We start from the raw sequence: 14,934 nt of genomic DNA, 5'->3' as shown, positions 1-14,934 counted from the left end.
TGCATGGTTCTTAACGATGATGCTTATAGGGGGTGATTGGATGCCCCGACGGGACGGTCCTAAGGCCCATCCGGCACGAGTTGGTGTAGTGAGGGCGTGATTAGTATCCCGGCTCGCACCATATGCCTGCTTCTCTCCATACCTTTCCCCTCCGTCATCCCGCACGTCTCCATTTTCTCGATTTCTCCTTCTCTCTCGGTCCTAGATGCCGTAATGCTTGGGCGGGAGATCTTGTCGTCCTGGGCTAAGCTTACCGCCCCCATTTTGCGCATTTCCTTCCTTCTCTGGTTTGGTGCGCTCTCTCCTCTTCCTCCCCATCGAGCTCGCTTGACCTATACGGTCAACCTCCACCGACGGATTTGTGTTGGTCCTCTAGTGCTCCGACAATATATCTCACCTGTCCCCATCTCCTACCCCTCTCTGTGCAGTGATTTCTGTTGAATCGTTTGTGGATTTTGTCTGCCGTCCACTGATATTAGGGTTCATGTTCTTAGATACTTAGATCTGGGCGACATTTTTGCTGATCTACATGTTTACATTTGCTTTCGTCTTGTTCCGCCCTCAGATCTGTGTGATGTGGACCTCTTATTTGTTGTACACATGTGTTGTCGCCTAGATTTTGCACATGATGATGCCTAGTCCGATTTACAAACTGAGCAAAGTGCCTTGGTCGATGATGTTTACTTTGTAACCCTAGGCGCTGGAGGAGCACCCTAGGCAGCCGCGTCTTGCTTAAGTCCATAGCTCTAATTCTAGTGATGGTTCTTTGTGCTGAAGCATCTAGAATTTATAACTGTGATGTTCAATCTCTTGATATGACTGTGATGTTCAAACTCTTGATATCTATTTGGCCAATGATGCAACATGAAAAATAAACTTAGAGGTGGTTGCAATTTATTTTTTGTGCATTATGTATGATTCTCATGACTGTCATCAAACCATGGGACATGATCTTAGTTTTCTTCTATCTGTTTTTGTTTGTCTTGGCAGCCACCTATGATTGAGTATTTGGAAATTGTACCAACATATCGTTAAGCTGAGGCCTCACTTACTTTGCCAATGATGATATCATATTAAGCATGTCAACTACGTTACCAAGAACTAATGACCTTGAGCTTGTGTTGAGGTACTGGAACTTTGTTTCTTACTCTGTTTGTTTCTTATGCTCCAAGCTCAAGGTCAACCGAAGAGCAACTGATATCTGAGGCCAATGTGTTGAATACTACATCATTTGATCACCATCTTATTATTGGTATTTTGTGTACCTGGGCTACATGCCATGCACAGGTCACTGGTTTTCTAAATTGCTGTTACAAAATCTTTTCTACCAAAGCAGAGGCAGTAGCATCATTCTTGGAGTTCAGGGGATGTGAAAATGAGAAAGTGTTTATGAAGCCTCCTTCACAGGTGGTCAACAAAACACCTTTGTTAGTTGTTGTTGGTATGGTTTCAAACTACCTGTGATGGTTTCAAACTGTGTGCAAAGTTGTAACGCCAATGACCTTTGTGAGGTACTGTGACTGTAATGTTGTTGACTATTAGATGGGAAAATTATTGTATGCTTGTATTTTGTCATTAGATGCTCTAAGGTTATTGTCAATGACAGCGCACAATGAACTGAGGTAAAAACATCTTTATTGTCTGCCTTGTACTGTTGAGTAGGGTGGTAACCTCACCAAAATCATACCTGGGTGCTCACACCTTCTGTCGTACGCCAAACCAAACATAGCTGGGCACACCAATTCATATCACAAAACCGTCCACACAAACAACCAAACACGATTCGTATAATCCAGTATGTTACACTCATTTGCAACCAAACAGGCCAAGGTGCATGATCTCATCTGGGATAGTTCAAGCCTGCACAGGCCCTTCATCCCGGCTGGTAGACCAAGGAGCAACCAATCACGCCCATAGTGAATCTTCTTATTAAGATGCATGGATGCATCATTGTGTTGGTAAGCAATTTCTGCAGGAATGAAGAAGCAAGCAGCTAGCTGATCGATAGGCTCAAAGACCAAGCATCTGAATTCTGAAGCTGAATTGATGCATTATCACGTCCATAATCACATAAAACAGGTACGAAAGCATCGATCCTCGACTCAGGAACGTACTGATCCGAGAGTTCTTTCTATCGCCCTGTTCGTTTGGCTTATAAACCGTACTTTTTCAGACAACGAACAATATTTTTCTTTCACAACAAATTAGTCAACAGTACTTTCAGCCATGGCTTATCAGCCAAGCTAACGTGACATATATCAATACAAGTTCGACATAGCTCCTGCCGACCGTTTCAAAAAAGTGAATCGAGGGAGTACTAACTTTGCTAGTCATTGGTTGACCGTGTAATCTAACGTCGCTCAAACTCTTATTGTAAACCTGGAAGGCACTGTCCTCTCCACCCATCGGGTCAGCCCGTGGAACGAAAATCAGTGAGGATTTGTTGACCCCTCGAAGCTTGACCTAAAAAATTCCACCACGGTAAAGTCGAATTTCATTACTTGACTGCAACGAAATTACGTGAGTTTGTAACAAATAAGAGTAAATTACTTGAGCCACAAAAAAGGCCGCATTAGACAGAACACACAGGGTTCGTCTAACCGACACATCCCAAACTACGAAGCCTAGCAGCGTTAATCCACAACTTAACAACTACGAAGCCTAGCAGCTTTAGAAAAGAAAAAAAAAGCTTTGCTAGTGCATTCTTCTTTGTAATACAAATTGGTCTTCATTAGTTTCAGAGGAGAATCTAATCAGTGTATGCATGGCAATGCATGTACTCTCCTATAGGGAGGCATCTGGTCATTTTGCATCCCTTTCTTTTTGTAGCCAGTGCTTGCTGGGTCCCGATCATTCCCCGTTCGCTTGGTTTACACAGCCTTTGCGTACTGCCTGATTGCATTGCACCCCTGCTTCAATATCGTACGACGTACGTTACGTCGACTTACGAAAGCAGCAGGCAACACTAATCTACAGTCAAGCTTAAGAGAGCCACACAAGTACTAGGGAGTATGTACATGCACTGGCCTTTTAGGAAATAGTTTAACCCTGTAATGTAGAGCATGTACATTATTGTGTCTGTGTCACCCTCGCATTTAGTATTTGTTTTTTTTAAAAAAACATCATGGCCGAGCCAAACGGCCGAGCCGACATTGCTGTGAGCACTACATGTTACTGGGCTAAGCTATTGCTCATTGGCCCATCTTCTTGAGTAAAGCAGAGTGGAAAAAGTTGACATTACCTCTCTCAATTTTGGTGGTTTTGTTATGAGCAGTTTTGAAGTTGGTTTTGTCTTTTTCTTTTTTATTTATTTCGGCTACTGCGAACACAAGGTTGACAAGTACCCTTGTGTGTTCGTTTTGTGATAAATGATTGTCAATGTGATCCACGAAGTAGGTTGAGTGGTGACTAACCCTACCATGGCGAAAGCTATGTGTGCGACATGTCTTTTGGCTTGTGTTGTGCAGGTGTGGAGCTCGGATGTGGTGGTCGACGGCGAGGTGAAGGTCAAGGAGGACGTGTCGTGCCGACAGACCGGGAGCGGTGAAGGACGGACGTGAGGCTTGGACCGAGGGACCCAGAGGCCGGGTGACTAGCCATGGTGGCTGACACTTGGGACATCGACAAGTGCAAGAAGACATGGAGTGACGGTGTTGACCGGGTCAAGACGGCGGACGCGTGAGTCGAGCGAGGCTCAGGAGGACTTGGCGGGCCGACCGGTCGAGGACGGCGGTGACACGCGTCGGATGGCGGGGGACGCGTATGGAGTACGCTACTCACGGACGGTTTGATGGTTTGGGCCTCAAAACCATCGGATGGACGGTTTACGGGTTTGGGCCTCAAAACCCGGGCGGAGGTTCCGAGGAGGGACGGACGGCACGTGGCGGCATCGGGGAGTTCGCGTCGAGGCGAATCTACCGGTGAGAAGGCGCGGTGGCCGTCGGATCAAGATTACACCGGGTTGGACAACAACGCCCTTGGGCTTAGCGGTTCAACTCATTTGTATCCAGGGGCAAAACTGGGAATGTGTAATAGCCCTGTTAAATAGGATGAGGGAGCCCCCATCTCCCTCACCTCCTCCAGTTTTCATTTTCTCCTTTAGGGTTTCTTCCTCTAGTTTGCTTCCATGTACGAGAGAGGTCCACAACTCAAATTGTGACTTGATTTTGAAGGAATCGGTGGCCGTAACCACCGTATATCCTCCGGGATTCATGATTTAGTTGTGTTCTTGATGTGATTTTGGTGTTCTTCACGAGCTCCTTTTGTCCCTTCTTGTTTCCCCTCTCGTTTCTTCGATTTGGGACGGTTTTGGTTCGTTCTTGTTGCCTTGGATCGATCAGTGACATGAGTAGAAGCTTTCCACCGAAGGAAATCCACTAATTCCTCACGAGATCGCAGATCCGGGCAATTTTAGTTCTTGACCTATTTCTTGGGGATTTTCTTCAATTCCTTCGATTCACGGAGTTAGAGTTTGTCTCGGGCTATGATCTTTTAGAGGTTGCCTTTCTACTCGCTTGTGAACTCTTGTGCAAAATTTCAAGTCATTTGGAGTTGATTTGATCAAGTTATGGCTTGATTTTAATTTTTCCCGAGAAACTGCTCGTTCATACCGGACGTGTCCGATATCATACCGGACGTGTCCGATATTTCTCACTTTGGAGTTTTGAGCTGAAATTTTGTGGAGACCTTCCCTTGGTGTCTAAAGAGCTATGGTTAAAATTTCATGATTTTTGTACACCGTTTGATGGGGTTTTGGATTTTTCTCTTTTGGTCAGCTTGCTGCTGAAAATCCCGGACGTGTCCGATATCATACCGGACGTGTCCGGAAAATACTGGACGTGTCCGATATAATACCGGACGTGTCCGATATTTGCAGGAGCAGTGCTGTTTTCTTTTGAGAGTTTGCTCGTTTGGGCTTTGATCTGTGTTCCGTTTGCTCTGTGGTGACCCGCTGTGTTCTGAGGGAGCATCCACCCTTCTCTAGGGTCGTGGTCATCAAGTCTTTCGTGTATGCTTTTTGGGGATTGATGTTGGGACAGTGGTCGAAGATTTCGAAAGAAATTTGAGGCTCCCATTCACCCCCCTCCTCTGGTCGCCGTTTCCGGTCCTTTAATTGGTATCAGAGCCGGTTAAGGATCATTCCACCTTAATCGGTCCGTGATCCACGAAGGCGACATGGAGCGTGGTTCTGGCAAACCACCGCACTTCGATGGGTCAAACTATCCTTATTGGAAGATCCGCATGTCTGCGCATCTCCAGGGGATTGATTGGCTCGTCTGGGAAATTTGCGAGGATGCTACTTACGTTGTGCTCCCTACTGCGGCCCGTACCACCCAGGATCACAAGGATCGGCACAACGCAAATAGCAAAGCTCGCAGTGTGCTTTTCTCGAGTCTTTCGCTTTCTGAGTTCGAGCGTGTCTCCGATTGTACTACAGCTCGAGAGATCTGGGTGAGGCTTCAGAGCTATCACGAGGGGACCGCACAGGTCAAGACCAGACTCTATGAGACGTATAAGCGCGAGTACGAGAACTTCTCTCAGCTTGATGGCGAGTCCATCGATGCCATGTTTTCCCGCTTTCAGACTATCGTCAACAAAATGAAAGCGAACAAGGCCAACCTACCTTATAGTGATCATGAGAGGGCGCTCAAGCTTCTCTATGCCCTTGATCGAAAGGTATGGGATGTGAAGGTGTCGGCGATCATCGAGTCCGCCAACTATGACACCCTCACCGTTGACGAGCTTTTCAGCAAGCTCAAGTCCACAGAGATCGACTACCAAACCCAAGCCAAGCTCAAGAATCCCTCTGCACCAACCATGGCTTTGGTCTCAGGTAGTGGTTCAAGTTCATTGACTAACCCTTCACAAGCTTCTTTCTCTTTGTCGTGCTTGATGTCAGTCACAGAGGAGCAGCTGGAGTCTCTTGGGGATGATGAGTTGGCACTCGTCATCAGTCGGTTCTCTCGGTTTCACAACAACCGTTTGAATCGCCGACGTAGTGGTGGCCCGAAGGAGGGATGCTATGGATGTGGAGATCCGGACCACTTCATCGCGCACTGCCCCAAGAAGAAGCCCTTCATCAACAAGTACGACTCCGGCAAGCGCAAGGATAAGCACGACTACACCTCTGGCAAGCACAAGGCCAAGGGCGGTTTCGACAAGGAGGCGATCAAGAAGGCGTACCGCAGGAAGGCCAAAGCTCAAGAACGTGCCTTCCTCGCCTCCCTCAGCGACCTCGACGACGACTCCGACGATGATCACTCTTCTTGTCCCTCGACCGACGATGAGTCCGAGAAGAAGCGCGAGGACAAGCTCAACGGTCTCTGCTTTGTCGCCGGTGCAAACCATGGTGGGTTTTGCACTATGGCGGTTGACGGTGGAGCAAAGCTCAAAAAGGACGTCGACGTCGACGACGACGAAAACGAGGTACCGCCCACACTTGACTCACTTATGCTTGAGCTTGATACTATGAATGATACATTGATGAGTCAAGATAAGTTGCTTAAGCGTGCTGCCCGCGAGAGAAAAGAGTTTAAGGACCAGCTAGAGGTTGCTTTGAAGGAGTTGGAGCTTGCCAAGAGTGGTGTAGTGGTGTCAGAGGAGGAGGAGTGCGATGAGTGCGCTATACACATGTCTAACCTCTCTGATTTGCAATCCAAGTATGCTATTTTGCTTGATGAATGTTATGAGTTGAAGTCTCGTTCTGGGTTGCTCGGTGCGTGAAAGTCCTGCTCAGGCTTGCAATCTGAGTTGGCAGAGAAGGTTGCCAAACTTGCTGAGTTTGAGAAGGCCAACTTAGATAGCATCACCACTACATGTGTTCGATGTGAAGCTTTGGTGTTGGAGCTTGAGTCCTGCAGGCACGACAAGATGGGAACCGAGGAAGAAAACACACAACTTCGGTCCATCTTGAGCTGGGTGTCGTGCAGTGAGCCCCAGTTGGGCATGATGGTGAGCCAGTTCAGGCGGGGAACTGACTCATCGGGAGTAGGCTTTGCTATAGGTGGGAAGGGTGAGCATGTCTATGGCAAGGTTGGTGAACATAGTGGTTTGAACCCAAGTGAGAAACCCACCAACACTCCCAAATTGATCAGGATCCCTCCACCAGAGTCTATCAAGCCTATGATCAAAGATGGTGTGTTTGAAGAACCACCAAAAGCTCCACCATCCAAGCAAGTTTGGGTTCCCAAACCGAACCACTTTCGGAACTCACTCGATACTCTACCCAACATCTCTAGTGCACCCCTTCCTAAAGCCAAAAAGCCTCAGAGAGTAAACCACATCCACAAGAGAGTGAGTCAACCACCATCCAAGAGAGAGGTGAGGTACCACTGTGACTATTGCCATAGAGATGGTCATTTGGCTGAGTTTTGCTTTAGGAGGAAGAGAGATGAGCGGCGTGAGTACGAGTTGAACAACCGGAACATGTACCGTCCTCCCCATGGCGTACATGTACCGCCTGTTCAGAGGCACAGTGTTAGGCCTAGAGGTGCAATGCCTCAAGGTGCTAGGCCTCAGGTGGCGAGACCACGTGGTGGTCGTGCCCGGCGTGGCCCAAGTCATGATCTATATGACTCTAGACCTCACGACGGTGGCTTTCAGTCCCACACTCCTAGCGGACCACGTTTTCCCCCACGTGGTGATCGCTTCTCTCCAATGGGACATGGCATGTATGGTGTTTTTCCTAACACTTTTCCAGGGCAAATGACTCAACACTGGTATTCTCCTCATTTCACTAACCCCAGTGTTGTGCCATTTGCTCACCCCCTATCTTTCTATTGATGCAGAGCGGAGGCCTGGAGAACACGTGGCTTGTTGATTCCGGCTGTTCGCGCCACATGACCGGAAGTTCCAAATGGTTCTCCAGCCTCGACCCCATGCAATACAAGGAGTACATCACATTTGGGGACAATAGCAAAGGTAAGGTGCTGTCTCATGGGACCATTCGGGTCAATGAGTCTTTTATCTTGAAGGACGTTGCTTTGGTTTCAAGCCTACATTTTAATTTGCTCTCTGTTTCGCAACTCCTTCAAGATGGGTTTGAGGTGCGCTTTAAGACTGGACTTTCTCGTGTGCTCGATTCTCAGGGACATCTAGTTTGTCAGATCGTTCCTTTTGGCCGAGTTTTCAGAGCTGATTTCTCTCAGTCTTTCGGTTCTTCTCGCTGTTTGGTTGCCAAATCTTCTTCTGATTTGTGGAAGTGGCATAGGAGACTTGGTCACTTGAGCTTCGATCTCCTAGTGAGGTTGAGTTCTCTTGACATGATCCGAGGATTGCCCAAACTTAAGTTTGAGAAGGATCTGGTATGCCATCCCTATCGCCACGGAAAGATGGTGGCTGCTTCCCATCCTCCAGTGACTCAGGTCATGACCACGAGACCCGGTGAGCTACTCCATATGGACACTGTTGGTCCGGCTCGGGTTCGGTCAGAGGGAGGGAAGTGGTACGTTCTAGTGATCGTGGATGATTTTTCTCGTTATTCTTGGGTGTTTTTCATGGAGGGCAAGGACGAAGCGTTTTCTCATGCTCGTGATTTGATCTTGAGGTTGCAAACTAAGTTACCAAAGAATGCCATACGAGCTATCCGCAGTGACAATGGCACTGAGTTCAAAAACTCTCAGTTTGACACCTTTTGTGCTTCCTTGGGTCTTGAACATCAGTTTTCTTCACTCTATGTCCCTCAGCAGAATGGTGTTGTTGAGCGCAAAAATCAGACTTTGGTTGAAATGGCCAGGGCGATGCTCAATGAGCATAGGACTCCTAGGCGTTACTAGGCCGAAGCCATCAACACCGCCTGCCATGTTTCAAACCGCATTTTTCTTCGTGCTTTCTTAAAGAAGACATCCTACGAATTGCGGTTTGGGCGTCCACCCAAGGTGAGTCATTTTCGAGTCTTCGGTTGTAGGTGCTTTATTCTTAAGCAAGGTAATCTTGACAAGTTTGAATCTAGATCTTCGGACGATATATTTCTCGGTTACGCTTCTCATTCACATGCGTACCGTGTGCTTAATCTTGAGACTAACCGTGTCGTGGAGACTTGTGAAGTCACCTTCGACGAAACCATGCCCTCTTCTATTTCGGTCTTTGAACGTGCAGGTGATGAAGAGATGGGTGATAGCATTTTTGTTGAGGATGACAATGACGTCGATTGGGATGATCCCAAGCCATCTCAACCGGCTGCCCCGATCGAGCCAGCTTCGACCACTTCGGCTCACGGCCCTGAGCCCTCCACCTCTACTTCATGGGGTCCGTGCGAGCCGCTTCCTCAATCGACTAAGGAGGCCCCAGCTGTGGATGAGGGGGAGGCGACTTCGTCTTTGGGTGCACCTCGACATATCCAGCGACGCCATCCTCCTCAGACCATGATCGGCGACATCGACGAAAGGGTAACGCGTTCCAAGTCTTATCATATTTCCCATTTTGCTCATTCTGCTTTCGTAGCTTCTTTTGAGCCTCGAGATATTGGACACGCACTATCTAATGCCGATTGGGTTAATGCTATGCACGAGGAGTTAGAGAACTTTGAGCGGAACCAAGTGTGGGTTTTAGTTCCACCTCCACCAGAGTGCCACCCCATAGGTACAAAGTGGGTTTACAAGAACAAGCAGAGTGAGGATGGGGTGGTGGTGAGAAACAAGGCGAGATTAGTGGCTCAGGGTTTTTGCCAAAAAGAGGGAATAGACTATAAAGAAACCTTTGCTCCTGTTGCCCGTCTAGAAGCCATTAGGATTCTTTTAGCATTTGCAGCTTCGAAAGGGTTCAAGCTGTATCAGATGGATGTAAAGAGCGCCTTCTTGAATGGGTACATAGAGGAAGAGGTTTATGTGAGGCAACCCCCTGGCTTTGAAAATCCAAAGTACCCCAACCATGTTTTTAAACTCCACAAAGCCTTGTATGGTTTGAAGCAAGCCCCGAGAGCCTGGTATGAGCGTTTGAAAGCTTTCTTGCTTGATAAGGGTTTTAGGATGGGTTCCGTAGATAAGACTTTGTTCCTCCTCAAGCAAGGCACAGACATCCTTTTGGTTCAGATATACGTGGATGATATAATCTTTGGTGGCTCTTCTCATGCTCTTGTTGCCAAGTTTTCAGATACTATGAGCAGGGAATTTAAGATGAGCATGATGGGCGAATTGACTTTCTTTCTTGGGCTGCAAATCAAGCAAACTCGTGAGGGGACGTTCGTGCACCAAGGCAAGTACACCAAGGACATGCTTAAGAAATTTGATATGGGTGAGGCCAAGCCTCTTTCGACGCCCATGTCAACCACGACGGCCCTGGATGAGGACAAGGAGGGAGAAGCCGTGGACCAGAAGGAATACCGAAGCATGATCGGGTCCCTGCTGTACCTAACGGCGATGAGACCGGACATCCAATTCGCAGTCTGCTTGTGCGCGCATTTTCAGTCTTCTCCACGCACGTCTCATCGTCAAGCCATCAAGCGGATCCTCAGGTACCTTCGTTTCACACCCGAGTTTGGTCTTTGGTTTTCAGCTTCCTCCTCCCTTTCTCTTTGTGGGTATTCTGATGCGGATTATGCTGGTTGTCGTGTTGAGAGGAAGTCCACTTCGGGGACTTGTCAGTTTCTTGAATCTTCTCTTGTGTCTTGGTCTTCTCGCAAGCAGTCTAGCGTTGCCCAATCCACCACAGAAGCTGAGTATGTTGCTGCTGCTGCTTGTTGTTCCCAGTTGCTTTGGATGATAGCTACTCTGAGAGACTTTGGGTTAGAGTTTAGGCGAGTGCCTTTGTTTTGTGACAGCACCAGTGCCATAAGTGTAGCCAAAAACCCAGTCCTTCACTCAAAGACAAAGCACATAGAAGTCCGCTTTCATTTCTTGCGTGACCACTATGAGAAAGGTGATATTGATCTGCACCACATTAATACCCAAAACCAGCTCGCAGATATCTTCACCAAACCACTTGACCAAGCCCAGTTTGCTCGCTTGCGAGGGGAGCTTGGAGTTTGTTTCCCTTTTTAGAGGAGGGGAACTTTGGTTATTGTATTCTAGTTTTGCTTTTCTTTGTAGTTTAGTCTTTGTTTTTGTTTTTATATCATACTTGCATATCATATCATCATGTATCATATTGCATCCTGAGCTTCATCCTTATAGTAGCTAGATTGACACTATGCTCTTGTTGGGGATGTTATGGATATACATGATGTGCTTTTGGCTTAGGCTCCTCTGGATCAATTGATGCATGTTATGAGCTAAGCTTATTTTCCAAACTGTGAACTTGATTAAAACTTGTTGAAACATGAAATGTGTTCACCACTACTTGTGGCACTAGCATGTGTAGAATGTGTTGAGATCTTTTTCTTGCTTCATGTATATGCTTAGTTGCTACGGCTCATACTTTGAGTTACACACTTGCTTGAGAAACTTGAATTTGTGCTAAAACTTGAAAATCAAACTAAGTGAATTGAAAAGATCGGGATGGGTCTGTACTATCCTATGTCAGAGTATCGAGACAGCTCCAAATTGCACTTATTGGTGAACTTGAGCTCTGTAATGGATATCGAGATCATTGTCTTAAGCTTCTGATTGCTTTTGGCATAGGCTTGACATGGTCGCTAAGTCAGGTTTTGGTGGCACAGATAACCTCCCGCACACACTTGTCTGACAAACTTTGGTAATAAGCTGCATAACTCTGATAAATTTCAATTGGTGTCTAAAATTTGATCAAACCACAAGTTTGTCTCATGACATGATGTGTGAACTTTGTTTGGGGTAGTTCACTTTGCATACATGTGTAGCACAAGGTCGATCTCCTGTCTATTTTTGCTATGTGCTCCTTTGGTGGTGAACCCTCTTTTAAAATTGCTCAAACTTGATCAAAATTGCTTAAATGCCATATTTCGTCTCATTTGGTCACTTTGAGCATTTGCTAGCACTTGTATGTGTTGCTATATATACATGACAGCATCAACTAGAGCCTCTTTTCAATCTACTTACTATAATCTTGAAGCTTCTGCATTCGTGCATTTCTGCATTCATAGCATAATTTGAGGGGAAGATGCAATCTTTGGGCTCTAGCTTGATAAGTGCATGTGTCAACAAGGGGGAGAAGTTTCCACACTCACAATGTCACCTAAAGTTGAGCGATATGCATTCATTTGAGAGAGATTGCACTTGTTCAGGGGGAGTTGCATTTGAGGTGTTTTGCTAGATGTGTTGAGCCTTTGCCTCTTCTGGAGGGTCTAGCAGTTTTGCATTTGAGGTGTTTTGCTAGATGTGTTGAGCCTTTGCCTCTTCTGGAGGGTCTAGCAGTTTTTCGGTTTTTCGAGCTTTGCTAGTGGTGTTGAGCCCGTTGCCTCTTCTTGAGGGCTAGTTTTGTTTTACTTGGTTGCGTCGAGCCGTTGCCCATGTCTTTGGGGACCAAGTTTTGCTCACCTTCAAATGACCCAGTTTTTGGCTTTTCTTTGGCTTTTGGTCATTTGGGTGAGTTCTTTCTTTTCTCTTCTTCTTCTTTTTCTTTTGCTCAAGCTGTTCGTGTATTGGTGTTGACAATGCACTCATCAAGGGGGAGATTGCGAACACAAGGTTGACAAGTACCCTTGTGTGTTCGTTTTGTGATGAGTGATAGTCAATGTGATCCACGAAGTAGGTTGAGTGGTGACTAACCCTACCATGGCGAAAGCTATGTGTGCGACATGTCTTTTGGCTTGTGTTGTGCAGGTGTGGAGCTCGGATGTGGTGGTCGACGGCGAGGTGAAGGTCAAGGAGGACGTGCCGTGCCGACAGACCGGGAGCGGTGAAGGACGGACGTGAGGCTTGGACCGAGGGACCCAGAGGCCGGGTGACTAGCCATGGTGGCTGACACTTGGGACATCGACAAGTGTAAGAAGACATGGAGTGACGGTGTTGACCGGGTCAAGACGGCGGACGCGTGAGTCGAGCGAGGCTCAGGAGGACTTGGCGGGCCGACCGGTCGAGGACGGCGGTGACACGCGTCGGATGGCGGGGGACGCGTATGGAGTACGCTACTCGCGGACGGTTTGATGGTTTGGGCCTCAAAACCATCGGATGGACGGTTTATGGGTTTGGGCCTCAAAACCCGGGCGGAGGTTCCAAGGAGGGACGGACGGCACATGGCGGCATCGGGGAGTTCGCGTCGAGGTGAAGCTACCGGTGAGAAGGCGCGGTGGCCGTCGGATCAAGATTACATTGGGTTGGACAACAACGCCCTTGGGCTTAGCGGTTCAACTCATTTGTATCCAGGGGCAAAACTGGGAATGTGTAATAGCCCTGTTAAATAGGATGAGGGAGCCCCCATCTCCCTCACCTCCTCCAGTTTTCATTTTCTCCTTTAGGGTTTCTTCCTCTAGTTTGCTTCCATGTACGAGAGAGGTCCACAACTCAAATTGTGACTTGATTTTGAAGGAATCGGTGGCCGTAACCACCGTATGTCCTCCGGGATTCATGATTTAGTTGTGTTCTTGATGTGATTTTGGTGTTCTTCACGAGCTCCTTTTGTCCCTTCTTGTTTCCCCTCTCGTTTCTTCGATTTGGGATGGTTTTGGTTCGTTCTTGTTGCCTTGGATCGATCAGTGACATGAGTAGAAGCTTTCCACCGAAGGAAATCCACTAATTCCTCACGAGATCGCAGATCCGGGCAATTTTAGTTCTTGACCTATTTCTTGGGGATTTTCTTCAATTCCTTCGATTCACGGAGTTAGAGTTTGTCTCGGGCTATGATCTTTTAGAGGTTGCCTTTCTACTCGCTTGTGAACTCTTGTGCAAAATTTCAAGTCATTTGGAGTTGATTTGATCAAGTTATGGCTTGATTTAATTTTTCCCGAGAAACTGCTCGTTCATACCGGACGTGTCCGATATCATACCGGACGTGTCCGATATTTCTCACTTTGGAGTTTTGAGCTAAAATTTTGTGGAGACCTTCCCTTGGTGTCTAAAGAGCTATGGTTAAAATTTCATGATTTTTGGACACCGTTTGATGGGGTTTTGGATTTTTCTCTTTTGGTCAGCTTGCTGCTGAAAATCCCGGACGTGTCCGATATCATACCGGACGTGTCCGGAAAATACCGGACGTGTCCGATATAATACCGGACGTGTCCGATATTTGCAGGAGCAGTGCTGTTTTCTTTTGGGAGTTTGCTCGTTTGGGCTTTGATCTGTGTTCCGTTTGCTCTGTGGTGACCCGCTGTGTTCTGAGGGAGCATCCACCCTTCTCTAGGGTTGTGGTCATCAAGTCTTTCGTGTATGCTTTTTGGGGATTGATGTTGGGACAGTGGTCGAAGATTTTGAAAGAAATTTGAGGCTCCCATTCACCCCCGCTCTGGTCGCCGTTTCCGGTCCTTTAATTGGTATCAGAGCCGGTTAAGGATCATTCCACCTTAATCGGTCCGTGATCCACGAAGACGACATGGAGCGTGGTTCTGGCAAACCACCGCACTTCGATGGGTCAAACTATCCTTATTGGAAGATCCGCATGTCTGCGCATCTCCAGGGGATTGATTGGCTCGTCTGGGAAATTTGCGAGGATGCTACTTACGTTGTGCTCCCTACCGCGGCCCGTACCACCCAGGATCACAAGGATCAGCACAACGCAAATAGCAAAGCTCGCAGTGTGCTTTTCTCGAGTCTTTCGCTTTCTGAGTTTGAGCGTGTCTCCGATTGTACTACAGCTCGAGAGATCTGGGTGAGGCTTCAGAGCTATCACGAGGGGACCGCACAGGTCAAGACCAGACTCTATGAGACGTACAAGCGCGAGTACGAGAACTTCTCTCAGCTTGATGGCGAGTCCATCGATGCCATGTTTTCCCGCTTTCAGACTATCGTCAACAAAATGAAAGCGAACAAGGCCAACCTACCTTATAGTGATCATGAGAGGGCGCTCAAGCTTCTCTATGCCCTTGATCGAAAGGTATGGGATGTGAAGGTGTCGGCGATCATCGAGTCCGCCAACTATGACACCCTC

Source organism: Miscanthus floridulus, chromosome 13 (genome assembly GCF_019320115.1).
Source record: "Miscanthus floridulus cultivar M001 chromosome 13, ASM1932011v1, whole genome shotgun sequence".
Taxonomy (NCBI): Eukaryota; Viridiplantae; Streptophyta; class Magnoliopsida; order Poales; family Poaceae; genus Miscanthus; species Miscanthus floridulus.
Note: the sequence above shows the minus strand (reverse complement) of the source record.